At 44.7% G+C, this 26,511-nt stretch overlaps 1 long non-coding RNA gene and 1 other non-coding gene across 3 annotated transcripts in view; both read right to left on the bottom strand.

Moving 5' to 3' along the window:
• LOC132207541 (uncharacterized) overlaps nt 1-26,511 on the bottom strand; it is a 393,348-nt gene that overhangs the window by 319,675 nt on the left and 47,162 nt on the right. The window lies entirely within an intron of this gene.
• On the bottom strand, nt 4,663-4,736 carry trnan-guu (transfer RNA asparagine (anticodon GUU)). The gene has a single exon. It is a non-coding gene; the product is annotated as a tRNA-Asn (tRNA).

Below are 26,511 nucleotides of genomic sequence, written 5' to 3'. Positions count from 1 at the left end.
TTTTCCTTCACATGCATTTGAACTGGTATTGCTTTGAATTGGCTTGTTATTGCAAATGGAAGCACTGATTAAATATTTAAAAGTTTTAACAACGTCATTTTACATCCCACCACCCTGCCTCCATAGGCAGGTTTGGGACCCAATTTTAACTTTATGAAAGTGGACGCTTTTTGACTGTCTAAAATTGGGCCCATAAATGTGCTCTAAATCAAGTGGGAGGTGTTGGCCTGTTGGTATTATCGCTAGACTGTTAATCCAGAGACCTAGGTAATGTTTTGGAGACCTGGGCATTGCAGATGGTGGAATTTGAATGGAATGAGAAAAAAATCTGGTGTTAAGGGTCTAATAGTGACCATGAAACTGTTGGGGAGAAACCACCTGGTTCACTAATCTCTTTTAGGGAAAAGAAACTGCTACTCTGGCCTGCATGTGACTCCAGACCCACACAATATTGCTGACTTTCAACTGCCCTCTTGGCAGTAAATGCTGGCGAGCCAGTGCGGTGAAATTTTAAAAAGTAACAGTGCAATTTTATACATTCTAATAGGGTCATTCCCCATCAACACAAGTTTCGCAGAGCAATTGCTTAATGTGGGCCAGATATTCAATGTTGCTGACATTGGGTCAAATTGTACTATAGTGCAGCCAAATCCTCGGAAAGCTTGTAACTAGTTTATCCAAGGCAATTGTGTTCAGAGTGAAATTCAGCTTGGATCAGATATTCTGTCCAAAGCCAGATTGCCAATTTACAATCATTTATTAAATCAGGGTATTTCACAATTTGTTCTGAAATACAATGTGAAGCATATTGAATAGGTCTACTTTTCGGCACATTGATCTGGCGCTTACAGTGCACAGATGTCCCTCAGTGAAGCTGCAGATCGCTCATAATACTAAAGGGAACTTTAGTCGCACAGAACAAATGACTGGGGGCCTGGTGGGAGTTTAACTTTTTTTCCATGTTCATGGATTGTGGGTGTTCCTGGCATGTATTGCACATCCCAAGTTTCCTTGGGCTCGATGGCTTGCTAGGCCATTTGAGAGATAGCAAGAATTGCAGATGCTGCAGTCAGAGACAACACAGTATGAAGCTGGAGGGACACAGCAGGCCAGGCAGCGTCAGAGGAGCAGGAAAGTTGATGCTTCAAATTGGGACCCTTCCTCATAAATGTCCATTTCTGAGGAAGGGTCCTGACTTGAAACGTCAACTTCCCTGCTTCACTGATGCTGCGTAGCCTGCTGTGGACTATTTCAGAGGCAAGTTATGAGTCAACTACACTGTGGCATGTATGGAGTCACATAAAGACAGACTAGACGAGAGAACAAGGGCAGATTTCCTTCCCTAAAATGCATTCATGAATCAGGGCTTTCATGACAATCAATATAGCATCACAACTTCAATTCCAGATTTTTACTGATGAAATTTATTCATTGAGCAAATTTAAATTTCACCAAATACCATTGTATGATTTGAGCCTATACTCCTTGGGCATGAATCTGGGCGTCTGAATTAGGTAAAGTCACCAGACCCCAGAGCAGCTGAAGGCTGGTTTCTCATTAGAGAAAGATGACTGGTGCTGGTTTACCCTGAGGGTCACCCCACCTCAGCTGAGGAGCAAGGTTGAGAAGGTCAGACTTTCAATGTGACCTCAGCCAAGGTGGGGATTGAACCTGAGCTGTTGGCATCACTCTGCATTGGCAAACTAGCCATCCAGCCAACTGAGCTAACTAACCCCTAATATTAGCTCCGAACAACATTATCATTTAACTAACACCTCCCCTTAAAGAAGAACCAAAAGAACTGCAGATGCTGGAAATCAGAAACTAAAACGGAAATTGTTGGAAAAGCTCAGCGTGTCTGGCAGCAGCTGTAGGGAGAAATCAGAGTTAACATTTCGGGTCCAGTGGCCCTTCGTCAGAAGGGTCATTTGGAGTTAGCTGGTCAAAGCTGGTCAGCCATGGTGGGCTGAAGGGCCTGTTTCGATGCTGTATGATTCTTTAACTTGATAGAAACATGCAAGACCCTGAGGGGGCTTGACATGATTGATGTGGAGAGGATGTTTCTTCTTGTGGAAGAACCGAGAATAAGGGGTCACTGTTCAAAATTAAGGGGTTGCCGATTTATGTCAGAGCTGAGGTTAAAGTAGCATTCCTGTCTCTGAAATTAAAGATTGTTGACTCAAATCCCACTTCAGATTGACAGTGTAATCTCAGCTGATACTGATGTAGTGCTGCACTGTTGGAGGGGCCATCTTTTAATGAAAGTAACTAGCCAGGCTCTCCTGTAACCCTGAACGATGTAAGAAAATCCAATGACATTATTCAAAGGACCCTCTCCCAGACATCCTGGCCTGCTGATGTTTATCTCACCCAACACCACAAAAATAGATTATCTGGCCATTACTTCTTTGTCTTTTCTCCCCCTTCAGAGGTTGTTATGTGCAAACCGTAAAAACCCGACAGAGTGGAAGTCAGTCATTCGGCCAATCAAGACAACACAGACCCTCTGAACAGCATCACCCAGACCCACCCCATCCCTGCATTTCCCATGGCTAAACCACCTAGCCTGCACGTCTTTGGGCAATTTAGCATGGCCAGTCGACATAAGCTGCACATCTTTGGACAGTGACAGTAAACCAGAACACCCAGAGGAAATCCATGTAAATATGAGGAGAATGTGCAATATTCACCCAAGGCTGGGATCAAATCCAGGTCCCTAGTGCTGTGGCTGCTTACCACTGAGCTACCATGCCACCCGAAATCAGTGGGGGGTTATGTTTCAAAAAGCCCTTCACTGGCTTTGAAGTGCTTTGGGATATTGCCATCTGTATAATGCTATGTAAATGCAGTTCTCCTGTTGCAGTTCTGCTGAAACAATAAAAATGACCATTGAGCAGTTTTCATAACTTCCACCTTCCTACTCCATGTGGGCTCTGGTTGCAAACTGCTTCTGGGCTCGTTTGCAAGTCGATTTGTACACAGGTCCTGGCACAATGCACAGCAATGTAAAATAGCTGCTCATAAATATGGGAAACATTTGTATGTCAGATATTAAAATGACACACTTGTATGGGATCATGTTCATCAGTACATGTATTTGTAAGACAGATGTCCCTAATCCAGGACCCCGTCTACTTTCAAAGCAAATGATGTCTCCAAATTAGATTGCAAATATTTCCAGAAATCCATGCACCCCAAACCTCCCAAAAAAACACTTAAAGCAGTGGCAATACTCCTGAGTTGGAGCCATGCTTAAACAGTTTGCAGTATACAATCTGAGATCTAGAATTTATGGGATCTTTACAGATCTGAATGAGTCTCTCCCAGTCTCAGAAAGGCATTCCAGTATCATCAACATTACAGTGTGCCCCTGAAAAAGCTGCTGGGAATAACAGTGGGAAACTTACTTACACATATGAACACACAAATACAGGCACACTCAGATAGGGGCACATGCACACACAGATACAGGCTCAAACCCAGATACAGACACACACACACACACACATTACATACACAGAGATAATGGGAACTGCGGATGCTGGAGAATCCAAGACAACAAAGTGTGGAGCTGAATGAACACAGCAGGCCCAGCAGCATCTTAGGAGCACCAAAGCTGACATTTCGGGCCTAGACTCTTCATCTGAAAAAACACAGCTACACACAGATACAGGCATGCATACAAATACAGGCATGCACACAGATGCAGACACACATACTCACAGATACTGGCACATGCACACACACACAGATACAGACACACATACTCACAGATACTGGCACATGCACACACACACAGATACAGACACACACACACTCACACAATGAATCAATCAACCAACCCAGGCTTCTATGAGGAGCCAAACACTACTGCCGTACAATTAAAAACTATTGTAACAACAGTTAAATTTTTAGCTGGTAAGTGGTGATCAATTTTCAGAGATCTGCAGAAACGTTTCAGGCTGTCCATTACATTGCATTTCAGGGGCTCCATGGATTTCTCAAGGGTCGAAAGGGACAGTACAGCTCTGTTAGGGTGTGTGTTTACTAAATGGTTTGCTGGATAAGCTACACTCTGTGGAAAAATATAACTTGTCTGCGGCTGCAAGAATTCATTTACAGCCCTGTTTACAAAGTCACTGCATCCTGATCAAGAGTCAGGGAGCCCGGTCGAAAAACAGATTTCTGCTGCAGACTTTCTTCAACCAGTTTATATTTTGGGCACTTCTAGGCAACCCGCCCAAGTAATGGACTGATCAGTCGAATGCTGTCTCTAGAAACATCATCAAAACAGACAGCCTGAACCTAGCTGTCTACTTTACTTTCTGTAAAAGACATCATGTTGATACATATTTTTAATGCCATATATATGGGAAGCTTGGCTTGCAAGGTGTCTGTACTGGGTATTTAACAATTCTCTAGATTTGCCAACTTCTTTGTTGTCAAACGTGTCCAGGTTTGGAATTGGGAATGAAGTTACAGTTATGGGGATCCTATACTTGAGGCCTTAAGCATCCCTATTACAGTCCTGTGACATTTCCCCAGACCATATTTATCATCTCTGTGAAAACTATTGATTTTGTACCAAGAGTTAAATTATGGGTAGTCTCATCTATTTGTCTTCTGTCAAATGGGAACTGAATTCTTAACTGTTATGGCAAACGTCCCTGGGTGGGCTCGAACCACCAACCTTTCGGTTAACAGCCGAACGCGCTAACCGATTGCGCCACAGAGATCTTAACTGTTATGTCCCAGTAAACACTGAAATTGGTGTGCTAATAACTAACTGCTATTATTTCCAGGCCCTCTAGAACATTCTGTCAGTGAATAACAAAGGGACACATGAGAAGTGTGATTGTTATAACCGTGCTTACTCCCATCAGGGGGCCAGCTCATACTCATTTAACAACATGCACGTGCCATACACATCAGAAACACAGCAGCCACCCTCCTGTTCTGGAATGGATTTTAACCCAGGTGCCAAAGGTTTAAGGGCAAGCCACCCAAAGAGTTCCTGTGCCGTTTTTAATCTCAGCTTACAAAATGACATTCTCCCCTGCACTCTGACATTTTGTTAAAAATACACATATTTATGTCACAAGTGTGTACACATCACTGACAAGCATTGGCTGATACATTAGGCTTATCCTACACTCAAGGTGCCTGAGGATACCTGACAGCCACATCATTTCATGGTGAAAGAATCAGGACTAATGGGGGATTTGGAAAGTGGAGCGGGGGTGGGGGTGGAAGAAGCACTGGAAAATATCTGGTTTCATCCTTTCCCCCACCCCGGGCAACAATCAAGATGCAGGGGCAGTCAAGAGACGTTAGTGTCCGCATATTATGGGGTGGCGCAATTGTTGTGATTAATTCAGGAAACTACCAGAATATGACATGTACCAGAGCGCCACCATACTTTAATGACTCCATTTACGTTTTTGCAAAGGAAGGCATGGATTGCAAAGGATCATTTAAGCAATGCTGAGATGTGTTTACATTAAGAGATACAAATGAAAACAGGGCCATATTTTTCAATCTAGTGGGATGTCTGTCTTTTTTTCAATTCACTTGTAGGATGTGGGCAAGGCTGGCTGGACCAGCATTTATTGCCTGTCCCCAGTTGCCTTTGAGAAGGTGATGGTGAGCTGCCTTCTTGAATCACTGCAGTCCATGCGCTGCATATAGAACCACAATGCCCTTAGAAAGAGAATTCCTGTTACAGTGAGAAAATGGCAATATATTTCAAAATCAGGACAGTGGGTGGCTTGGAGGGGAACTTGAAGGTGGTGGTGCTCCCATGTATCTGCTGCCCTTGTTCTTCTAAATGGAAGTGGTCATGGGTTTGGAAGGTGCTGTCTGAAGATTTCTGGTGAATTTCTGCAGTAAATCTTGTAGATAGTACACACTACTGCGACTGAGCGGCAATGTGGAGGTAATGGATGATTGTAAATGTGGTGTCCATCCAGAGGCTGCTTTGTCCTGGATAGAATCAAGCTTCCCAGGTGTCGTTGCAGCTGTACCCATCCAGGCAAGCAGGAAGTATTCCACAATACTCCTGACCTGCACCCTATAGATGGTGGACACGCCTTGGGGAGTTAGGAGGTGAGTTACGTGCCACAGTATTTCGAGCTTCTGACCTGCTCTTATAGCCACTGTATTTAGTGACAAGTTCAACTGAGTCAATGATAACCCCAAGGATATTGATATTGAGGTATTCAGTGATGGTAATCTAAATGACCAGCTCCTACTGGGCTTCAGAAAGCAGTGGCAAAATCCCAGCCTTCAGTATTGAGAAAGCTTTTATTATCTCGCTCCTTTCAATTACAAACTTCACACAAGCCCCTCTGGGAGTAGAAACGTGAGCTAAAGGTCAGCATTCAGCTTTCTTGACAGGTCTATGAGATTGCGATCAGGAATTAACATTTTGATGCTTTTGCTGTCAAGGTGAGCTTATACAAACGATCTTTGGTTACCCCCCCCCCCCCCCCCCCACCTAGTGTTCAATTAGCCGATCTCAGTCAGAATGACATTATTTTGTGTAAATGGAGTTTGAGGGTAAGTGCGGTCATGATCCAACCGAGAAGTGGAGTAGGCTTGATGACCTCCACTTTTTTCCTGTGTTAGCTCTGGCTCAGTTGATAGCCCTCACACTTTGGGAAGGTCCCCGTACAGTACTGAGGAAGAGCTGTACTGTCAGAAGTGCTGGATTCTGCAGAGAGCAAAGCCAGGGGGGAAAAAGCCATGCCAACATTAAAGACAAAACTGATCTTTTCCATTTTATTGGAATTTTCTTTGCTCATCCCTAACAGAAAGTTGAAGATTCAAAATAAGCATTTATTGACTGCAGTGCCATGGAAACAGGGGGTCATGTGATGAAGCCTCCAGGAATACATCCAATCAATGTTGGCAATCTGGTGGTGAGGCAGGTCGGGGGTAGGGGCATCACTGAGATCTCCAATAGCTTGTGTCCTGACTGAATGTTACCAGGATATAGCTATCAAGGAAGAAGATCAAGCTTAACTGAGAGATACCTCAAGTGATTATCTTCCCTGGCTTCATTCTGATGCTAACCAAGCTGATTCCACGAAACACTGGAGTCGGAAACAGAACAAGATAGCATTTCTCTTACTGTTTGTTTGAACCAAACCCCTCCCACTTCATACCTCCCCCACCCCGCTCCCTTGGTGGATGACTCCAGTTTGATATCCCAGTCATAACTGTAATTAATAGGTGAAATTATTGACACCCAAGGCACAAGTAGCATCAGCGACATATCTGAAATAAAGATAAAAATGTAACAAAAATGAAAATAATGCAAAAAGTATACAGCTGAAGAGAAAAGAAAGATTTTCATTTTGCTTTTAAAATCCGCTTTAAAAATTAAGTAATTTATCAGGCTGTCCAATCCAAGTTGAAAATCACCAAACCATCAAATGCCTGTTAATATTCAGACCTAGAAGAGGATATGACATCAGTATTTACAGCATTGAAACAGGCCATTTGGCCCAACCAGCAGCTGCCAGCTTTTATGCTTCATATTGACCCTCTTTCTGTCCCTCTTCATCTTATCCCATTAAATCATCCTGCCCCTTGATGCTATTTGCCTCGATCACTGTTTGTGTTGGAGAGTTCCACATTCAAAGCGATACTACATTGAAAGGTTTCCCTCCTGTCAGTGCTGCTTCCCACCCATTGTTTCTGTGCTGCCTATACACAGAAAGGCAGTGATTAACTGATGCCTTGTAGACATTACACAAGAAACCACACCAAGTTAAGGGATATGGAGCAACTGGTCTGCTGGATTATCCCATCTATTCTCAAGGTTACAACATGGGATTCATTTGTACAGTACTTACCTGAAAAAAACAACTTACATATATGTAGTTCCTTCCATGACTTCAGGAATTTTTTTGATTCACTCATGGGGTATTGATGTCGCTGGCTAAGCCTGTACTTATGGATCATCCCACTTGCTCAGAGGGCAGTTATAAGGCAATCACATTGCTGTGGGCCTGGAGTCACATGTAGAACAGACCCAGTAAGGGCAACAGTTTCCTTATCCAAAGGATACTGTTTTCGTGGACCAGATAGGCTTTTCCAACAATCAACAACAGTTTCATGGTCAGCATTCGACTCTTCAGTCCAGACTTTTTCAAGTTCCACCGTTGACCATGATGGGATCTAAACCTGGATCCCCAGAACATTACCTGGGTCTCTGAATTAATAGTTTCACAGTAATATCATTAGAACATCAGTTTCCACTTTACAGCTAATGAGGTACTTGTGAAGTGCAGCCATTATTGTAAAAATGTGTTAGCCAGTTTATGCGTAGGAAGGTTCCATGAACTACAAGCAGTTAATAACTGGAAAATGTGTTTTTAGCGTAGGGCAAATATTTGTGAGATTCCGCTTGCCTTGCTTTGAAATGGCACCACGGGAATCTTTAACATCTATCTGAACGGGCAAGTTGCGTATCGGCATAAAGTCTTGTTTGAAAGATGGCACCTCAGACGGTGTGGCAGTCCCTGAGTGTAGCACTGGAGTGTCAGCGGGGGTTTTATGCTCAAGTTTCTGGAGTAGGGTTTGAATGCACAACATGCTGGCTCAGAACACAGAATGCACCCAACTGATGCTGTCAGGAGATCTTTGCTGCTGTTTGAACAGGCTATTGACACTCACCCTCCAAGCTCATTTCTGTGAACATTGCTATTCTTTGACTTATATCAGGGTGCCACCATTGTTAGAGATCCCTCAATTCAAAGCCTAAGTCTACTCATGAACTTGTGCTTTGAGTCTTCGAATAAGCAAACAAGTGAACAATAAATAGGAGCAAAATTGTGAGGACGGGGGGGGATGAGTTTGAAAGTATATTCTGTGCAAAAGGAAGAGATCTTTAACACTATGAAATGGCTACACCTGACTGCAAGATTCTATGTTGAACTCCAACCCTTTACACCAAGACACATACATCTCCAAAATCATTTGCAATGAAATGTAAACGACTCAAGACGACAGTCCCGCAGGAAGCAATCCCAGTCATTAAAACAATCAGGCAGAGGGCAGGAAAGCTTGATATTCGTCCGATGACAAGAAAATACAGTCAATCAGGCAGGATAGCCACACAGTGGGAGGTTAGCAGTCACTGGGGCATCGGATGGGAGGTGTTAACGGGAGGGGAGGGCAGAAGGGGGAATCGGTAGAGGATGGCAACCCTTGGCTCTAATGTAGAAGCATTCCAAAACACAGTCTAAGCAACATCAAATGACGTGTGGCTCTTGCAGCTCCGTCACATGCAATTATCAGCGCTTGGAAACAAAAACTGAACTGACACTGTGGCATTAGACTGGCAGCAATGGCTGAACACGTGTCTGTAGGTCTTCGAGCTTGGAAGGTGGGGGTAGAGTTAGAGGGCGATATAACTCACTCTGAAAAGAACTGGGCTGAAACTGCTCGTCAATGTTAATTAAATTTTTAATATGCTGCCACATTCAAGACTTCTAGTCCATAATTAATTAAAACCATTTATGGAAGGAGATGGAAATTGGAATTTAAGAACAACCGCGCAGTCCGCAGGAACATACAAAGATTGCATTATTCCACGCTAGTGATTCATTAGACAGACCAGCATGTAACTCAACACTCTCAGCACACAAGGTTAAAATTCCTCTGCACTCAAGGCACACTGCACTTCCAAACAAATTGTCAACTATTTTCATGCTCTGTGTGTCAGCCAAAGTCTGAGGATGTATTATCCAACTGAAGGTCACTTATCCCCTGGGCACAGATCAGAGTGTCGTGGTTTTCTGTAAACAGCACTGACCATTTGAGACATATTCAGGTTCTGTTGACAAAATTGCTACACTCTAATGTTCTTTTTGTTGTCTTTTGGTGCAGTTAATTAAGGATGCCTGATAATCTGATAACCAATGTATTTCTTAAATGCAGAGTTTCCTTTTAATCTTTTAGGGAATATAGATGTTGCTTGTCCACCCTTACTTGGCCCTGAGCAGGAGCTGGTCACGGGATAACATGATCCGCTTCACCAAGAGACAACTCTTACAGAAACATTTGATAAGTAAGGACATTCTCCAAAGACAATGTGAGGGCCTCTTAAGACAACCTAATAGCTTCAAGCGCTCTTACTGATGTTGGAGCTTTCTCCCTTCTGGGGGGAACATGTAAACTGCACGTAGACAGTCGCCCAAGGGTGGAATCGAACCCAGGTTCCTGGCGCTGGGAGACAGCAGTGCTAACCATTGAGCCAACATGGAGGACTTCTGCCAGCTTGAATGATGTTCGAGAAATCCTTTAAGGAATCCTGCTGCTGCAATCCTTCAATTACTACCCCCTGCTAATTCCCCCAGTCTTTTTCCCTCCACTTCACAGAAGATTTTGCAGTAACTTAATTTTATAATTTCTGCTAACTTGCATCTGGCAGAACATCACATAGCAGAACTCTTGTAAAAGCATCAAATTTAGGTCATGGGATAACAAGGTGTAGAGCTGGATGAACACAGCAGGCCAAGCAGCATCAGTGGAGCAGGAAGGCTGACGTTTCGTTTCATTTTACTGAAGAAGGGCCTAGGCCGGAAACATCAGCCTTCCTGCTCCACTGATGCTGCTTGGCCTGCTGTGTTCATCCAGCTCTACACCTTGTCATCCCAGATTCTCCAGCATCTGCAGTTCCTACTATCTCTGAAACAAATTTAGGTCACGTGCAGGAAGTTACATTGGAGTAAGCCAAGCTCGAACAAATGATTCGCTGAGGACCAGAGAGGTCAGAAGAGAGCAAAATGGACAGGGAAGAAAAGAGACAAAGACCAATAAGATTGAAACGAGGCTGGAGAAAGGAGAGTGAGGAAGTTGGGAGGTGATAAGAGGGAAGAGAGAGATGAAGTATGAGAGAGGTGAAGAGAAAGGGGACAGAGAGGGGAGAAGAAAAAATGAGCAAGAAGAGATTGAGAGAAAAAGGAGGAGAATGAGCATAAAGGGGAAAGATATAGAAGGGAAATAAGAGAGAAGGCGAGAGAAAAAAGGGAAAGATAACACAAAAGAGAGGGAGTGAGAGAAGGAGAAAGTGTGTAAATGGAAGGGAAAGAGAGTGCAATACAGGCAATTATCATCAAAGTATCAAAGGCAGAAAATAAATGACCCCTACAAATGCACATAGGATAGCTGCAGGCAGATGATGTACTACAGCAATAAGACATGTTTGGCTCATGGAGAAATCAGAATGTCAGTGCTTCTTTCCTGCCTCAACAGAATAGTGCAATGTTCGTTATAACTGTGTGCACAGACCAGTCTACAACCTCTTAGGGTTTGCTACAGTCAATTGTCAGGCGTATGGCTCATCGCCAACTTCCTTGTTTCTGCTGAAAATTACTCCTGGTCTATTCCAAGCTTCTTTTAGTGGTTATTGCAGAGAAATGTGCACACATATTTAATGGACAAATTATAGGATGGAGAAGGTTGTCAACACATCAGTTTGAGGTTTTACATCATTGCAACCTTAATTTGTCTGGAATAAAGCACAAACAGGCATTGGGAGTTGTATTATTTGAAGTTGGCCATTCAAACATGCCTGGGTGAGTGCACAAAAACAACATTCAAATAACCCTACAACAGTCAGGCAAAGCAGACCACTTGATCAGCACCCACTGCACACACTTAAACAATCACTCCCTCCACGAACAGTGCACAGTGACAACCACACACACCATCTACAAGATGCACTGCAGTAGCTTTCCTCGATAGCACCCTTCAAATCCACAACCTGTACCACTCCAAAAGACAAAGGCAACAGATTCTCCACCTTCAGATTCCCCTCCAAGCCACACACAGACCTGAGTTGGAACTATATCGGCATTTCTGCACTGTTGTTGAAACAAAATCCTGGAACTCACTACCAAACAACACTGTCAAAGGAATGGGGTAAAAAGGTTCAAGAAAATGGCTGAGGTGTTGGGCTTAAAAATGATATCTCCAAACTGGACCATTAAGGGTTAATTGTTATGGGTTAATTGGACATGACAGTCAGCAATTGAAGCAAATGCTGCATTGAAAACGTCCCTGACAGGCAACAATGCGGTGTGAGATCCACCTGTTTCGTATGTACATCAGTGGTTTGAGCTAACCATACACACATACTATAAATTAAATAAATTAGCTATATATTGAAGTGCATACATCTTCTGGTCAGATCTTAAATAGCCTGTTCGGTTCTTACAGTCTAATACAATGGCTCACCATAAACTTGGCAAGGGAAGACAGGGATAGATGATAACCCAACCAGCAATGCCCATCTCCTCAGTGTGAAGCAAGGGCACAAGGGTGTTCAAGTGAATATCATAAAATTGGTGGTTATTTCAATTGCTGAGCATATCAAAGCTGACACTGTAACATGTCAGCTCTATAGCAGAGTGGATGGTATACATCAATAAAATGCTGATATGAACGCTGGCTGATGTTGTTGGAGATGGAAAGTTAATGAAAGCAGTTTCTGCAGAGTCTGTTCTGAGACACAGCTGGATTGGAATAAAATCTGCCAATTGCATCTTCTGACCTGCCCTCCCTCCTCAGGATAGATGTGTACCTGAGCCAGCCTGCAATTTACTCGTTCGACATGAATGTGCTTTTCAGTTTCACTTAGTGGCTTTTAGTGCTCTGGAACATTCCGTCATTATGTCAATGAGCAGTTTAAAGCTCCATTTCATCCAACTTCCTTTTCTTTTCGTTTCAACACAGAAATCAATAATGTTACCCTTCCAGAAAAACAAAACTGACAATATATGAAAAAATAAATTGGAATCAACTTCAGTCATGACATTTTAAGGTGGAAGGTTTGATGAATCAAAGTTAGCCCAATTGCTTTTCTGATCCATTGTGCTCAGACCTCAGTTCATCAGTCACATTGCATTTACTTTGCCTGAACAACATCAGACTCATTAACTGGGCTTTTTCTCATGTTCATAACAGAGTTCAATGTTGTGTCCTGTCTCAGGGCAAGCATACAATATACCTTTAAGGGATAGACACATTACATCGTCACCATAGCACGCGACTAGATGGTATAAAAGATTTCCATCGGTGTTTTACAAATTGCCTACTTTAAGCCCAGGCACAGAAGTGGCTATGTTTATAATTATAGATACAGATACAAGGATCTGCGGTAAAAGTTTATTATATGCTTCAGTACACCATTCTCTTTTTTTCCTTTTTGAAACCTTAAAGTGTGGAAGCAGGCCATTTAGCCCTTCGCGTCTACACTGACCCTCCAACAAGTATCCCACCCCTACCCTATCCCTGTGAACCTGCATTTCCCATGGCCAATCCACCTAACCTGCATATCTCTGGACTGTGCGAGGAAACTGGAGCACCCAGAGGAAAGCCGTGCAGACACGGGGAGAACGAGCAATCTCCACACAGACAGTCGGCCGAGGTTAGAATTGAACCCAGCTCCGTGGCACTGTGAGGCAGCAATGCTAGCCACTGAGCCACCGTGCCACCCTGAACCAACTTGTATCTTATGGGAGCTAACCTCAAATATGAATACCCTGCTGAAGGTAAAAAGCCCATTTCCACGCCTGCAGCAGCTCTTGCGGGCAGAATAGATTGGGGTTAGCTGCGGTGGGTATTCACAGGAGATGGCTACCCACTTGTTCCAACAACATGTTGCTTGGTAACATTGGATGGGGAATTTCATTAAGAATGAGAAAGTGTGGACAACATCACATTAGAAAAATGAACTGGAAATTTTAAACAGTTTTGGAAGATTGCCAGACCCAAAAAAGGGCTATTTGTCCTTTACAGGTGAAAGGAAACCCAAGATGACATGGAGTCTGAAATAATTTGTTTCTCTGTACCTTTCGAGTCAACATGGCAAATGGTATTTCACACTGGATGGTTACAGAGGAGTGAGCTCCATTTGCTGGATATCACCTGACATTATTTCTGTATGTTATTCAAGACATGGGCCAAGGCATTTGTAACAGAATGCATGGAAAATCTTAACATTGAAGAGCACATTCTATCAACTTAGGATTTCCTGAAATGGTTTGCAATCAGTGATGCATCCTTTGAAGTGTAGGCACTGTGCTTATGTAGGAAGTCCAGCTATCACAGTGGCTCAGTGGTTAGTACTGCTGCCTGGGACCTGGGTTTGATTTCACCCTCGGGTGACTGTCTGTGTGGAGTTGGCACATTCTCCCCATGTCTGCGTGGGTTTCCTCTGAGTGCTCTGGTTCACTCCCACAGTCCAGAGATGTGTAGGTTATCTGGATTGACCATGCTAAATTATGCATAGTGTGCAGGTTAGATGGGAAATGCAGGGTTACAGTGATGGGTAGGCTTCTGGGTGGGATGCTCTTTGAAGGTGCAACGTGGACCTGATGGGCCGAATGGCCTGTTTCCACACTGTAGGAATTTTATGGCACCTCTCAGGGTAATATCCTAGGCCCAAACATCTTCAGCTGCTTCATCAATGCACTTCCCTCCATCATAAGGTCAGAAATGGGATGTTTGCCAATGATTGTACAATTTACAATCCCTTAGATACTTAAGCAGTCCGTCTTCAAATGCAACAAGGTCTGGGCAATATCAAGGTTTGGGCTGACAAGTGGCAAGTAACACTTGTACCACATAAATGCCAGGTAATGACCATCTCTGTTAAGAGAAAATCTAACCATCACCCCTTGACATTCAATGTGTTACTATCATTGCATTCTCCACTATCGATATCCTGGGGGTTACCAAGATAACAAAGTTGGGAGCTGAATGAACACAGCAGGCCAAGCAGCATCTCAGGAGCACAAAAGCTGACATTTCGGGCCTAGACCCTTCATCAGAGAGGGGGATGGGGAGAGGGTTCTGGAATACATAGGGAGAGAGGGGGAGGCGGACCGAAGATGGAGAGAAAATAATATAGGCGGAGAGGAGAGTGTAGGTGGGGAGGTAGGGAGGTGATAGGTCAGTCCAGGGAAGACGGACAGGTCAAGGAGGTGGGATGAGGTTCGTAGGCAGAAAATGGAGGTGCGGCTTGAGATGGGAGGAAGGGATGGGTGAGAGGAAGAACAGGTTAGGGAGGCAGAGACAGGCTGGGCTGGTTGTGTGATGCAGTGGGGGGAGGGGGCGAACTGGGCTGGTTTTGGGACGCAGTGGGGGAAGGGGAGATTTTGAAGCTGGTGAAGTCCACATTGATACCATTGGGCTTCAGGGTTCCCAAGCGGAATACGAGTTGCTGTTCCTGCAACCTTCGGGTGGTATCATTGTGGCATTGCAGGAGGCCCAGGATGGACATGTCGTCTGAGGAATGGGAGGGGGAGTTAAAATGGTTCGCGACCGGGAGTTGCAGTTGTTTATTGTGAACTGAGCAGAGGTGTTCTGCAAAGCGGTCCCCAAGCCTCCGCTTGGTTTCCCCAATGTAGAGGAAGCCACACCGGGTACAATGGATACAGTATACCAACTGCACCTCCCAGTCACGAACCAATTTAACTCCCCCTCCCATTCTTTAGACGACATGTCCATCATGGGCCTCCTGGAGTGCCACAATAACGCCACCCCAATGGAATAAATGTGGACTTCACCAGCTTCAAAATCTCCTCTTCCCCCACCGCATCCCAAAACCAGCCCAGCTCATCCCCTCCCCCCACTGCAACCCAAAACCAGTCCAGCCGGTCTCCGCTTCCCTAACCTGTTCTTCCTCTCACCCATCCCTTCCTCCTACCTCAAGCCGCACCTCCATTTCCTACCTACTACCTCATCCCGCCTCCTTGACCTGTCCATCTTCCCTGGACTGACCTATCCCCTCCCTACCTCCCCACCTATACTCTCCTCTCCACCTATCTTCTTTTCTCTCCATCTTCGGTCCGCCTCCCCCTCTCCCCCTATTCATTCCCGAACCCTCTCCCCATCCCCCTCTCTGATGAAGGGTCTACACCTGAAACGTCAGTTTTTGTGCTCCTGAGATGCTGCTTGGCCTGCTGTGCTCATCCAGCTTCACACTTTATTATCTTGGATTCTCCAGCATCTGCAGCTCCCATTATCTCCTGGGGGTTACCACTGACCAGAAACTCAACTAGGCTTGGCACACACATAGATTGGCTACAAGAGCACATCAGAGGCGAGGAATACTGTGGTGAATAATTTACCTCTTGACTCCCTAAAGCCTGTGCATCGTCGACAAGGCACAAGTCAGGAATATGATGGAATACACCCTTCTTGCCTGGACAGGTGCAGCTCCAACATTCAAGAAACTTGACACCTTCCAGGACAAAGCAGCATGCTTGATTGGTCCCACATCCTTTCCCACGACTACTGACACTCAGTAGCAGCACTCTGTACTATCTACAAGATGCACTGCAGAAATTCACCAAAGACTCTCAGACAGCACCTTCCAAATCCACTACCAATTCCATCTAGGACAAGCATAGCAAATACATGGGAACACCACCACATGCCTGTTCCCCTCCGAGCCACTCAGCATCCTGACTTGGAAATATATCACTGTTTTCTTTTCCACTGTTGCGAGGTCAAAAGACTGGAATTCCCTCCCGAACAGCATTGTGGGTCAACCTACAGCATGCGGATTGCAGTGGTTCAAGAAGGCAGCTCACCACCACCTTCTCAAGGGCAGCCAGGGACGGGCAATAATGCTGACCCAGATAGTGATGGCCCACGTCCCACAACTGAATAAAAATAAACATAAGAACACACACACAGTAACATGACAACGACGAGAAAATCTGTTTTTTTTTGTTTGCTTTCATGATACTTATTGTGGGAATAAATCCCAGCCAGATTAGCAAGAAGAATGTCCATGATTACATGTGGGATTTTTTGCATCGAGCTGAGAGGGTTAAATGTTTCATCTTAATTACAATACCTCAGGCAGTGTAGCACTCTATATGTCGTCCCCTGCTGTGGGATTTGAACCCATGAACTACCAGGCAATATATCTCATAAATTTCACTTCTGAGGGTAGGAGATAATAACTTGCAGAAACTATCCTGATGTATCAATGGATTTCCCCTTAGACACAGAACCTTTTCATCATGTTTGTGCAGAAATGACCAAGTTTCTGCATTCAAAGGACAAGCAACAGCTAACACTGCTGGATAACAAAATGTGAGGCTGGATGAACACAGCAGGCCAAGCAGCATCTCAGGAGCACAGATGCTGTTTGGCCTGCTGTGTTCATCCAGCCTCACATTTTGTTATCTTGGAGTCTCCAGCATCTGCAGTTCCCATTATCTCAGCTAACACTGCTGGAGAGACTCAGAGAGAGAGAGAGAGAGAGAGAGAGAGAGAGAGAGAGAGAGAGAGAGAGAGAGAGAGAGAGGGAGAGAGAGAGAGAACCAAAAGATGAAAGCGCCATGTGAAGAAATTTCAGTGAGAAATGCAAAAACGTTCCAAATGAAAATTCAAACACAGAAAGCACAATTGCAGTATTATACTGAACGCTGAATTTAATGGAAGTGATGGACATTAAGCGAAGAAAAAAAACAACACTGAACGGTTTGTGTCTTGTATTTTATAGCTGTACTAGCATGATAGATTTTCATACAGCTCCTGGTCCATTATTAATTGGTGGGTTTTCAGTGATGGTAGCTATACCCATATTTAAAGCCCACCTCTAGCTGCCCGCAGTGAATTGTATTGAATTATTTATTGTCACTTGCAGTGAATAATACGGTAAGATACAGTGAAAAGCTCCAACTGTTTCCGCAATACAGTGCCATTATGGATGGTCTGAGAATAAAAAGAGTAAAAAGAAAGTTTTTGTTCCACTGCCTCCAGGATGACTCTGAGCCGGCTCACCAAAGACATCTGCACTGCCAGCCCTCTTGCGCCGTCTTGCACCATCTGTGCCAGGTCCACCAACATAGGTGTCGCCACTCTTCAGGAGCCTTGCCACGGGGCTCACATCACTGTCACCAAGTCCCATGCTCAACACATAATCGCCCCACATACGGGAATTCCCGATTGCAATCCGTCGCCACCTTGCCAATAACCAGGGGTCCCTGCTCCAGGCCTGCAATCAGCGGTGCCTGCCCGCACTGCCACCTTGATGATGCCAGGAGTTCCCACTCTAGGTCCACCACATCCAGGAGTCCCTGGCTCTGCTGGCGACCACCTCGCCAAGAGCCTCGCTCTGGCTGCCTTCACCCAAGGTGATGTCTTGCCGGTGTCGCCATCTTGAAGCGTGCGCAGCAGCTGCTGGCCCCACGTGAGGACATCCCTGATGCCATTGCCATGGTTTCTGACTGCCAGGAAGCAGCTGCCAGTCTTCACGTGGCCCGTGCTCACTGCAATGTCAATCCGGGTGACTCACACGCCAAAAAGATAATCCAGGAAAAAAAAGCAGAACTAAAAAGAATAAAAAGTGAAAGAAAACAGATGGGAGTGGGTGAGCCCCAGGCAAGAGCCCAGACGCAACACTGCTACTCCCTCCTAGAAGCAGTGCAGTGGTCTCAGGCACTTGAAGAGTTTGAGTAACAGGCTGAGGTCCAGTTCCTGTTCCTATCTCAGCCAGAGATAACAAGGTGTAGAGTTGGATGAACACAGCAGGCCAAGCAGCATCATAGGAGCAGGGAAGCTGATGTTTTGGGCCTAGGCCCCTCTTCAGAAATTTCTGAAGAAGGGCCTAGGCCCGAAACATCAGGTCTCCTGCTCCTATGATGCTGCTTGGCCTGCAGTGTTCATCCAGCTCTACACCTTGTTATCTCAGATTCTCCACCATCTGCAGTTCCTACTGCTTATGTCAACCATCTTCTGTGGAAATGTTGTTCAGTGCAGAAAATACAACAAATGCAGACTAGCGTGGTGGCTTGCCTGACAGATATCAGGATGCCATTTAGGAGTTTGCGACAAACCAAAAGCTTTTGTCGTCATTTCCTGATGCCAGTCTGTTGTTTCCAGCATGCACTGAGAGACCACTTACTTACTGATTTTCAATCATGAAGGAGCCACGGGTTTCCATGAAAGACACTTGGAACATTGAAGGCAATGCCAGGGGCTCACGTCTTTGGAGTGTTCTGCCAGTCATGTCTAAAATAGACCAGCAGGTGAAGCAAAGTGATCATGGGAACTGCAGATGCTGGAGAATCCAAGATAATAAAATGTGAGGCTGGATGAACACAGCAGGCACAAGCAGCATCCTGAGATGCTGCTGGGTCTGCTGTGTTCATCCAGCCTCACATTTTATTATTAAGGTGAAGCAAAGGGCAGTTTTCAACCTTAAAAGCTCCAACACGCAGCCACAATCAGCAGCTCTCACTGCACAATGGACGGTTCCTGCTTATTATTTCACGTTTGGAGTGCGCTCTAATGAGTACAGTTCATTTTTAATACACGAATTATTTCAAACATCAATTCAGAATGCGTAAACATTTTTGCATTAATTCAGCTTTAATTGGCCAATTTGCTCTCATAACAAGCATTGTTGCAAAACAATCTGACCCAGATCTGAAAGATTAAAACATCCTGTAAAAGCCAACACATGAGAATTGTTAAGAATGATATTTACTCGTTCACATCACCCATTTGGATCTTTGCAGCTCTTAAAAAGGTGAATCCTGCTCTCTGTGTTTAAATAGGTTTCCAGTGGATGCTTCTGTTGCTGGTCATGAATGCCTCTGTTGGCATTGCTGAGATGTTGACTGCTCTGCGCTAACCCTCTACTAATTTTGCATTTATGGGCCTTATATCATACTAATGTACCTATCACAGCAACTTTATTCAGAACTGCAGATCATCCAGCTTGTTTAAATCTGAGCAAGGTAAAGAACTTTGAATATGGGAAAAGAAAAGCAGACTTTGTGTATCATTGTCAGCTGTTTATCTCTAGCATTAGAAAGTTAGGCAGTTCTGAACAGTTTGATTAGAAAAGTAGGTCAATCATAATTTCTATTTAAAAAATGGACCATAAGAGTGGGCACTGCAGGGGATAGGGTGCTTTATTTCCCCATGAGAAGAAAGAAAGCAAAAAAGGGGAAAAAATCGAGGCAGTTATGATTCCATTATTTCCCACTCCCAGACTTAGAGTTCCACTACCTTGAATCAGTATTCAACAACCTTTTGTCATCCAACCATCCTGAGAGACTAATTGGAACAGTCTTAAAGAAAAACTGCATTAGTGCAATGCTTTTCACAAGTTCAGGGCATCTCAAAGCAATCAAAGCCAATGAAATACTTTCTGAATTGTAGTCACCACTGTAAAGTAGAAAACAGCAAACTACTGCAAGCAACAATGTAACCTTGTTTTGCCCATGAAAACACAAATTTTGATTGCATTATGTTAACTGATGAGCTCAATGACATTCAAAAAGAAAGTCAGAATTCCATTTAATAGTTAAAAACAGTAACACTACTGAAACTTATATTTTAAAACCTGTACTGCAACAGATGACCAAAACACCATTGATTAAGCATTACTATGAAAGACAACTTAGATTTTGAACTACAAAAAGGATCATTTGCCTTTTAAACTTACCCACACATTGCACATTCCATGCACATTGTAAACCATATGCAGTAGCTCCAACCCTACAATGGATTTGTATTTCCATGTTTTACATTCTAGCAGCTTCAAGTGGCCCTCTCCAGGTACCTCCCTCAATTTTTATAGTTTCCTAATCCACCAGGAGTAGTAAAGTCTATCTCAGTGGATTTTCTTCCCCGAAAATGTCGAGACAAATCTCCTGCAATCTTTATATCTCTATGCCTATGAAATGCATCTCTTCAACTAGAGTTGGTCTCATACCACAGCCAGTTCACAAAGTCAAGTGATAATGGGAACTGCAGATGTTGGAGAATCCAAGATCATAAAATGTGAGACTGGATGAACACAGCAGGCCCAGCAGCATCTCAGGAGCACAAAAGCTGACGCTTTGGGCCTAGACCCTTCATCAGAGAGGGGGATGGGGTGAGGGTTCTGGAATAAATAGGGAGAGAGGGGGAGGCGGACCGAAGATGGAGAGAAAAGAAAATAAGTGGAGAGGAGAGTATAGGTAGGGAGGTAGGGAGGGGATAGGTCAGTCCAGGGAAGACAGACAGGTCAAGGAAGTGGGATGAGGTAAGTAGGTAGGAGATGGAGGTGTGGCTTGGGGTGGGAGGAAGGGATGGGTGTGGTGCAGTCGGTGGAGGGGACGAACTGGGCCCAGTTCGTCCCCTCCCCCCACTGCACCACACAACCAGCCCAGCTCTTCCCCTTCACCCACTGCATCCCAAAAGTTTAGGGAGGCAGAGACGGGCTGGACTGGTTTTGGGATGCAGTGGGTGGGCGGGAAGAGCTGGGCTGGTTGTGTCGTGCAGTGGGGGGAGGGGACGAACTGAACTGGTTTTGGGATGCGGTGGGGAACTAAAAAAAATTGTACAGGTTTTAATCAAACAGAGACACAAAAAAGGAGTGGGTTGGAGGTGAAAATAGTATCAGAGATAATGGGAACTGCAGATGCTGGAGAATTCCAAGATAACAAAATGTGAGGCTGGATGAACACAGCAGGCCAAGCAGCATCTCAGGAGCACAAAAGCTGACGTTTCGGGCCTAGACCCTTCAGAAACGTCAGCTTTTGTGCTCCTGAGATGCTGCTTGGCCTGCTGTGTTCATCCAGCCTCACATTTTATTATCTTGGGTTGGAGGTGATGTTGGTGGTAGGAAAGAGCGCAGAGGGGCAAAATCAAATGATGTTACAAAGGGGGAATTGGGCAGGTCTGACTCTACGTTGTGGATAAGTGATTGGAAGCTCATCTCAGAGTCACATATGACACCACCGAGTGCGCAAACAGGCTCCAGCCTCTGACAGACGCCAGGAAAAGGAATCTGTGGCCAGGAAGCGTAGTTTGTTTTGGGTTTGAAGATAATGGTTTGCAATACAGAATAGAATCACGACAAAAGGGAGATTAAAAATCGAGCACAATATCGGATTCCTCATATAACGAAAATATAATAACAATGACGTGATTGCAAGCTTTCAGGATCTCTGCCATATATTCATTAAGTGGTAATGGAAAACAATGTTGCATTGTTTGGATACAAGTGCATTTTTACAGTAGAAACATTAGAAAAAAAATTATACTGCAATATAGTCAGATTAGAGAGAAGTTAAAAATAGTCTTCTGAACTTAAGTTGATGAAAGCTCCGTTTAGCCGATGGTTATGGATCTGTGCCGTTCTTTGCATTAAATCTGTCAGTGCTGGAATTTCACAGAATCTCAAACAGGGCTTTGGGTCAGCTTGGATTGAGGTGAGGTCCAAGACAAATATACAGCTATTATCACAATTCTCCAGCACAAAATAGCCACGAAACATTTGGAAGCAAACTAGACCCCATTTTCTGTTGTCAAAATTGGTTCTGCACCAACAGAATATACAGATGCAAAGACGGCATTCTGAAAAGATTCAACACTGACCAGTGGGCCGTCTAAAAACTGGATTGAGGCCATTGGCTATTGTGTGTGAACAGTCCTTCCACCTCTCAGGAAGAAACTTGTGAAAATGGCAAAGGAAATGAGATGACTTCTTGGCCTGTAGCAATGTAGAACCAATGAGATAAAGGAGAAAAATTGGGTTTCTAATATACAGCGGAAGGGGCAGTATGGTGACTCAGTGGTTAGGCCTCAAGTGCCAGAGACCCAGGTTCGCAGATGAGTGTCTGTGTGCAGTTTGCACGTTCTCCCTCTGTCTGTGTAGGTTTCCTCCAGGTGCTTTGGTTTTCTCCACAGTTCAATCAAGTGCAGGTAAGGTGGATTGGCCATGCTAAATTGTCCATAGTGCCCAGGGATGCGCAAGCTGGGTGGGTTAACCATGGGAAATGCAGGGTTACGGTGATAGGGGGTTGGGTTTGGGTGGGATACTCTTTGGAAGGTCAGTGTGAGCTCAATGGGTCGCATGGTCTGCTTCCATTCTGTGGGGATTCTATGAACTGATTTATCAGTGAGGAGGACCTGATCTTCAAACTTTACATGAGATAAATCAAAACATCTTCTAGCCACACTCTGATAAATGAGCACATATCAGAAATCAGCATTTAGCATACAAGAGCAGCTACAGCTAAATGCATTGTAAGATAATAAAATGTGAGGCTGGATGAACACAGCAGGCCAAGCAGCATCTCAGGAGCACAAAAGCTGACGTTTCGGGCCTAGACCCTTCATCAGAGAGGGGGATGGGGAGAGGGAACTGGAATAAATAGGGAGAGAGGGGGAGGCGGACCGAAGATGGAGAGTAAAGAAGATAGGTGGAGAGAGTGTAGGTGGGGAGGTAGGGAGGGGATAGGTCAGTCCAGGGAAGACGGACAGGTCAAGGAGGTGGGATGAGGTTAGTAGGTAGCTGGGGGTGCGGCTTGGGGTGGGAGGAAGGGATGGGTGAGAGGAAGAACCGGTGAGGGAGGCAGAGACAGGTTGGACTGGTTTTGGGATGCAGTGGGTGGGGGGGGGGGGGGGGAAGAGCTGGGCTGGTTGTGTGGTGCAGTGGGGGGAGGGGACGAACTGGGCTGGTTTAGGGATGCAGTCGGGGAAGGGGAGATTTTGAAACTGGTGAAGTCCACATTGATACCATATAGCTGCAGCGTTCCCAGGCGGAATATGAGTTGCTGTTCATCATTGTGGCAGTGCAGGAGGCCCATGATGGCCTTGGGGATGATCTGGTTCCGTAGGCAGGTGCTGAGGAAGGTGATGTGGCTGTGGTACCTGGTTTGCTTCAGGACATGGTCGAGCAGTTTCAAGGCCGAAGAGATTACAAGAGAGTTGCAATGGGAGAGAGATTCCCTGAGGTTAGTCCGGAGGGAGGAGGGTAACTTCTTCAGGTTAGGCATCCCTGGAAGAGGCTTCGCAGTGAGGTTAAAATAGTATCAGAGATAATGGGAACTACCTCCTTGACCTGTCCGTCTTCCCTGGACTGACCTATCCCCTCCCTACCTCCCCACCTACACTCTCTCCACCTATCTTCTTTACTCTCCATCTTCGGTCCGCCTCCCCCTCTCTCCCTATTTTTTCCAGTTCCCTCTCCCCATCCCCCTCTCTGATGAAGGGTCGAGGCCCGAAACGTCAGCTTTTGTGCTCCTGAGATGCTGCTTGGCCTGCTGTGTTCATCCAGCCTCACATTTTATTATCTTGGAATTCTCCAGCATCTGCAGTTCCCATTATCTCTGATACTATTTATTCATACATCTGTTTAAGGTCATGAGTGAGCCGAGTCGAAAAACATCAGGCTCCAAGGTTGGGTACACAGAATTCTGTGTTTCTTCCCAAATCTGTCCTCCCCGCTTCGTCTGCAAAACAATAATTATTCTTGGCATTTAAAAGCCGGAAGAAAAGAGTGGTGTTTAGAAAGGTGGGGGGACGGGGGGACAAAGAGGGAGAGCTGCACATGTTATTTGTCATGAAAGGCGAAGCTTCAATTTGTAATTAGATTAAGTGACAGCAGTCGCAAATATGACCATTCTTATCAACAACTCCGAAAGTCAATTAGCTGTAGAGAGCTCTTTTCCAATTGAGTGCTGGGGAGAAAGAGTGATAAAAAGCTGCTTCATTAAAAAAAGACAGAATTTTAATAGCCTGCCAGAGAAGAGTGGACTCACCTCTTAAAGGAACAATGCCAAACATGGACAGATGATTTTTTTTCAGGCAACTTTAGTTCGTGGGAGTTGTCACGTATTAGAGTGTCATCCCAAACCCTGCAGTAGGTACATTTTTGTTTATTTAAAAATATAATGCTGCTTTATTTGAAATGAAATGTCTGTGTGGATTTCCTCCAGGTGCTCCAATTTCCTTCCACAAGATGTGCAGGTTAGGTGGACTGGCTATTCTACATTGCCCATAGTGTCCAGGGGTGTGTGGGCTAGCCATGGGAAATGCAGGGTTATAGGGATAGGATGGATTGGGTGGGATGCTCTTTGGAAAGTCGGTGCAGATTCACTAGGCAGAATCTTGTAGGGATTCTATGATTCTAGGAAATTCCAACAAAAGTGAAGTTGTGGTTGATCTGAAGTCAAGGACAATGATGTTGTTGTCAGCAAATATGGCTGCAAGAGAAGTCACCCTTTAAAATGAAATAGCCTTTCTGCCAGCATGAAGCTTATTTCTGAATAGAACAATTAAAACTAATAGCAAACTTGCATAAGTATTGCTTAAGAATGTATTTCTTCAGGAGGGAACTTTCAAATTGACAGTGTACTTGGCAACGTTTCCCAGAAATTATCATGTTTTCTATATGCCAGGATGTCTCAGCTGAGAAAAGGAAAGGCTTTCCAGACCTTGCATCTTGTACCAATATCAAGCACTCCTAGGTCAGGTAGAATATGGGTTGATAGTAGGGAATTGGTCCCATACTGAAAATGTATGACATTATCCATCACATGAACTATTGTTTTAGAGATTCTAAGACTGCCAATGCCGTGCCAAGTAATTGCAAATCAGAATTACAGCAGTAATGGTTTACTTTATGTGGACCAATGAATAATCTAATTACATATATTTGGTGGTTTTCACCACTGTTCTTTTTCAACTAGCATCCTATCCTCCCCATCTGAAATAAGCATCAACCAAATGCACCAAAATGGACCACATCAGCTGAATAGTTAGTTTCTATGCTGTAAAAATCTATGTAAATGTTAAATCACTCCATTCCCTATTTGTGGGATCTTTCTGTGCATGGGTAGCCACCAGCTTTGTCTACGAATTGTCATTGTACTGTAAGATGGTCTACTGTAAGAGTTACTTTGAAAGATTTCTGAGGGCGAGGCATGTTTTTTTTCCTTCGAAACTGGCTGGCTCTATGGAAGACATTGGAACATGTTCATTGGCTTCCATCATTGTAAAAGATTTTTGACTTCCTGTTGCTCACTGAGGACAACTAGTGGCAGAAACTCAGTGCTGCAGCTTTAGCGCAGCACTCCATGTGATCTTTCCCAAAATGATCTGAAATGTTGAGGCCACAGGTTCTGAGGTAGGAATGACATTCACAAAGTTCTGACCATGTTCTATCAACTGTGTGCCTATTCTAACAGTTTCCTGTTCTACAGGCCACCCAACAACTCACAACTTCCCCCAATGACCCCGCACCCATACATGCCTCACAGAGGGGATGCAAGATGTTTTAGGCCTCAAAATGGGTCACAGTGGCAAGATGTTTAAGGAGCACGGGCTCATTGGATCCTAACTCAGTTCCCAGTGTGTACACCAGCCACAGACTCCAGTTTTAGACAAATGTGGCTATCTGTTTGACATCACTATTAATATGGCACAGTGGCTCAGTGGTTCGCACTGCTGCCTCACAGCACCAGGGACCCAGTTCAATTCTAACCTCTGGCAAATGTCTGTGTGGAGTTTGCACATTCTGCCCTTTGTCTGCGTGGGCTTCCTCTAGGTGCCCCAGCTTCCTCCCACAGTCCAAAGATGTGCAGGTCGGGTGGATTGGCCATGGTAAATTAAGACCGTAAGACCATAAGACATAGGAGTGGAAGTAAGGCCATTCGACCCATCAAGTCCACTCTGCCATTTAAATCATGGCTG

This window comes from Stegostoma tigrinum (genome assembly GCF_030684315.1).
Source record: "Stegostoma tigrinum isolate sSteTig4 chromosome 24 unlocalized genomic scaffold, sSteTig4.hap1 SUPER_24_unloc_2, whole genome shotgun sequence".
Classification (NCBI taxonomy): Eukaryota; Metazoa; Chordata; class Chondrichthyes; order Orectolobiformes; family Stegostomatidae; genus Stegostoma; species Stegostoma tigrinum.
This window is presented reverse-complemented; position numbering and strand designations above follow the sequence as displayed.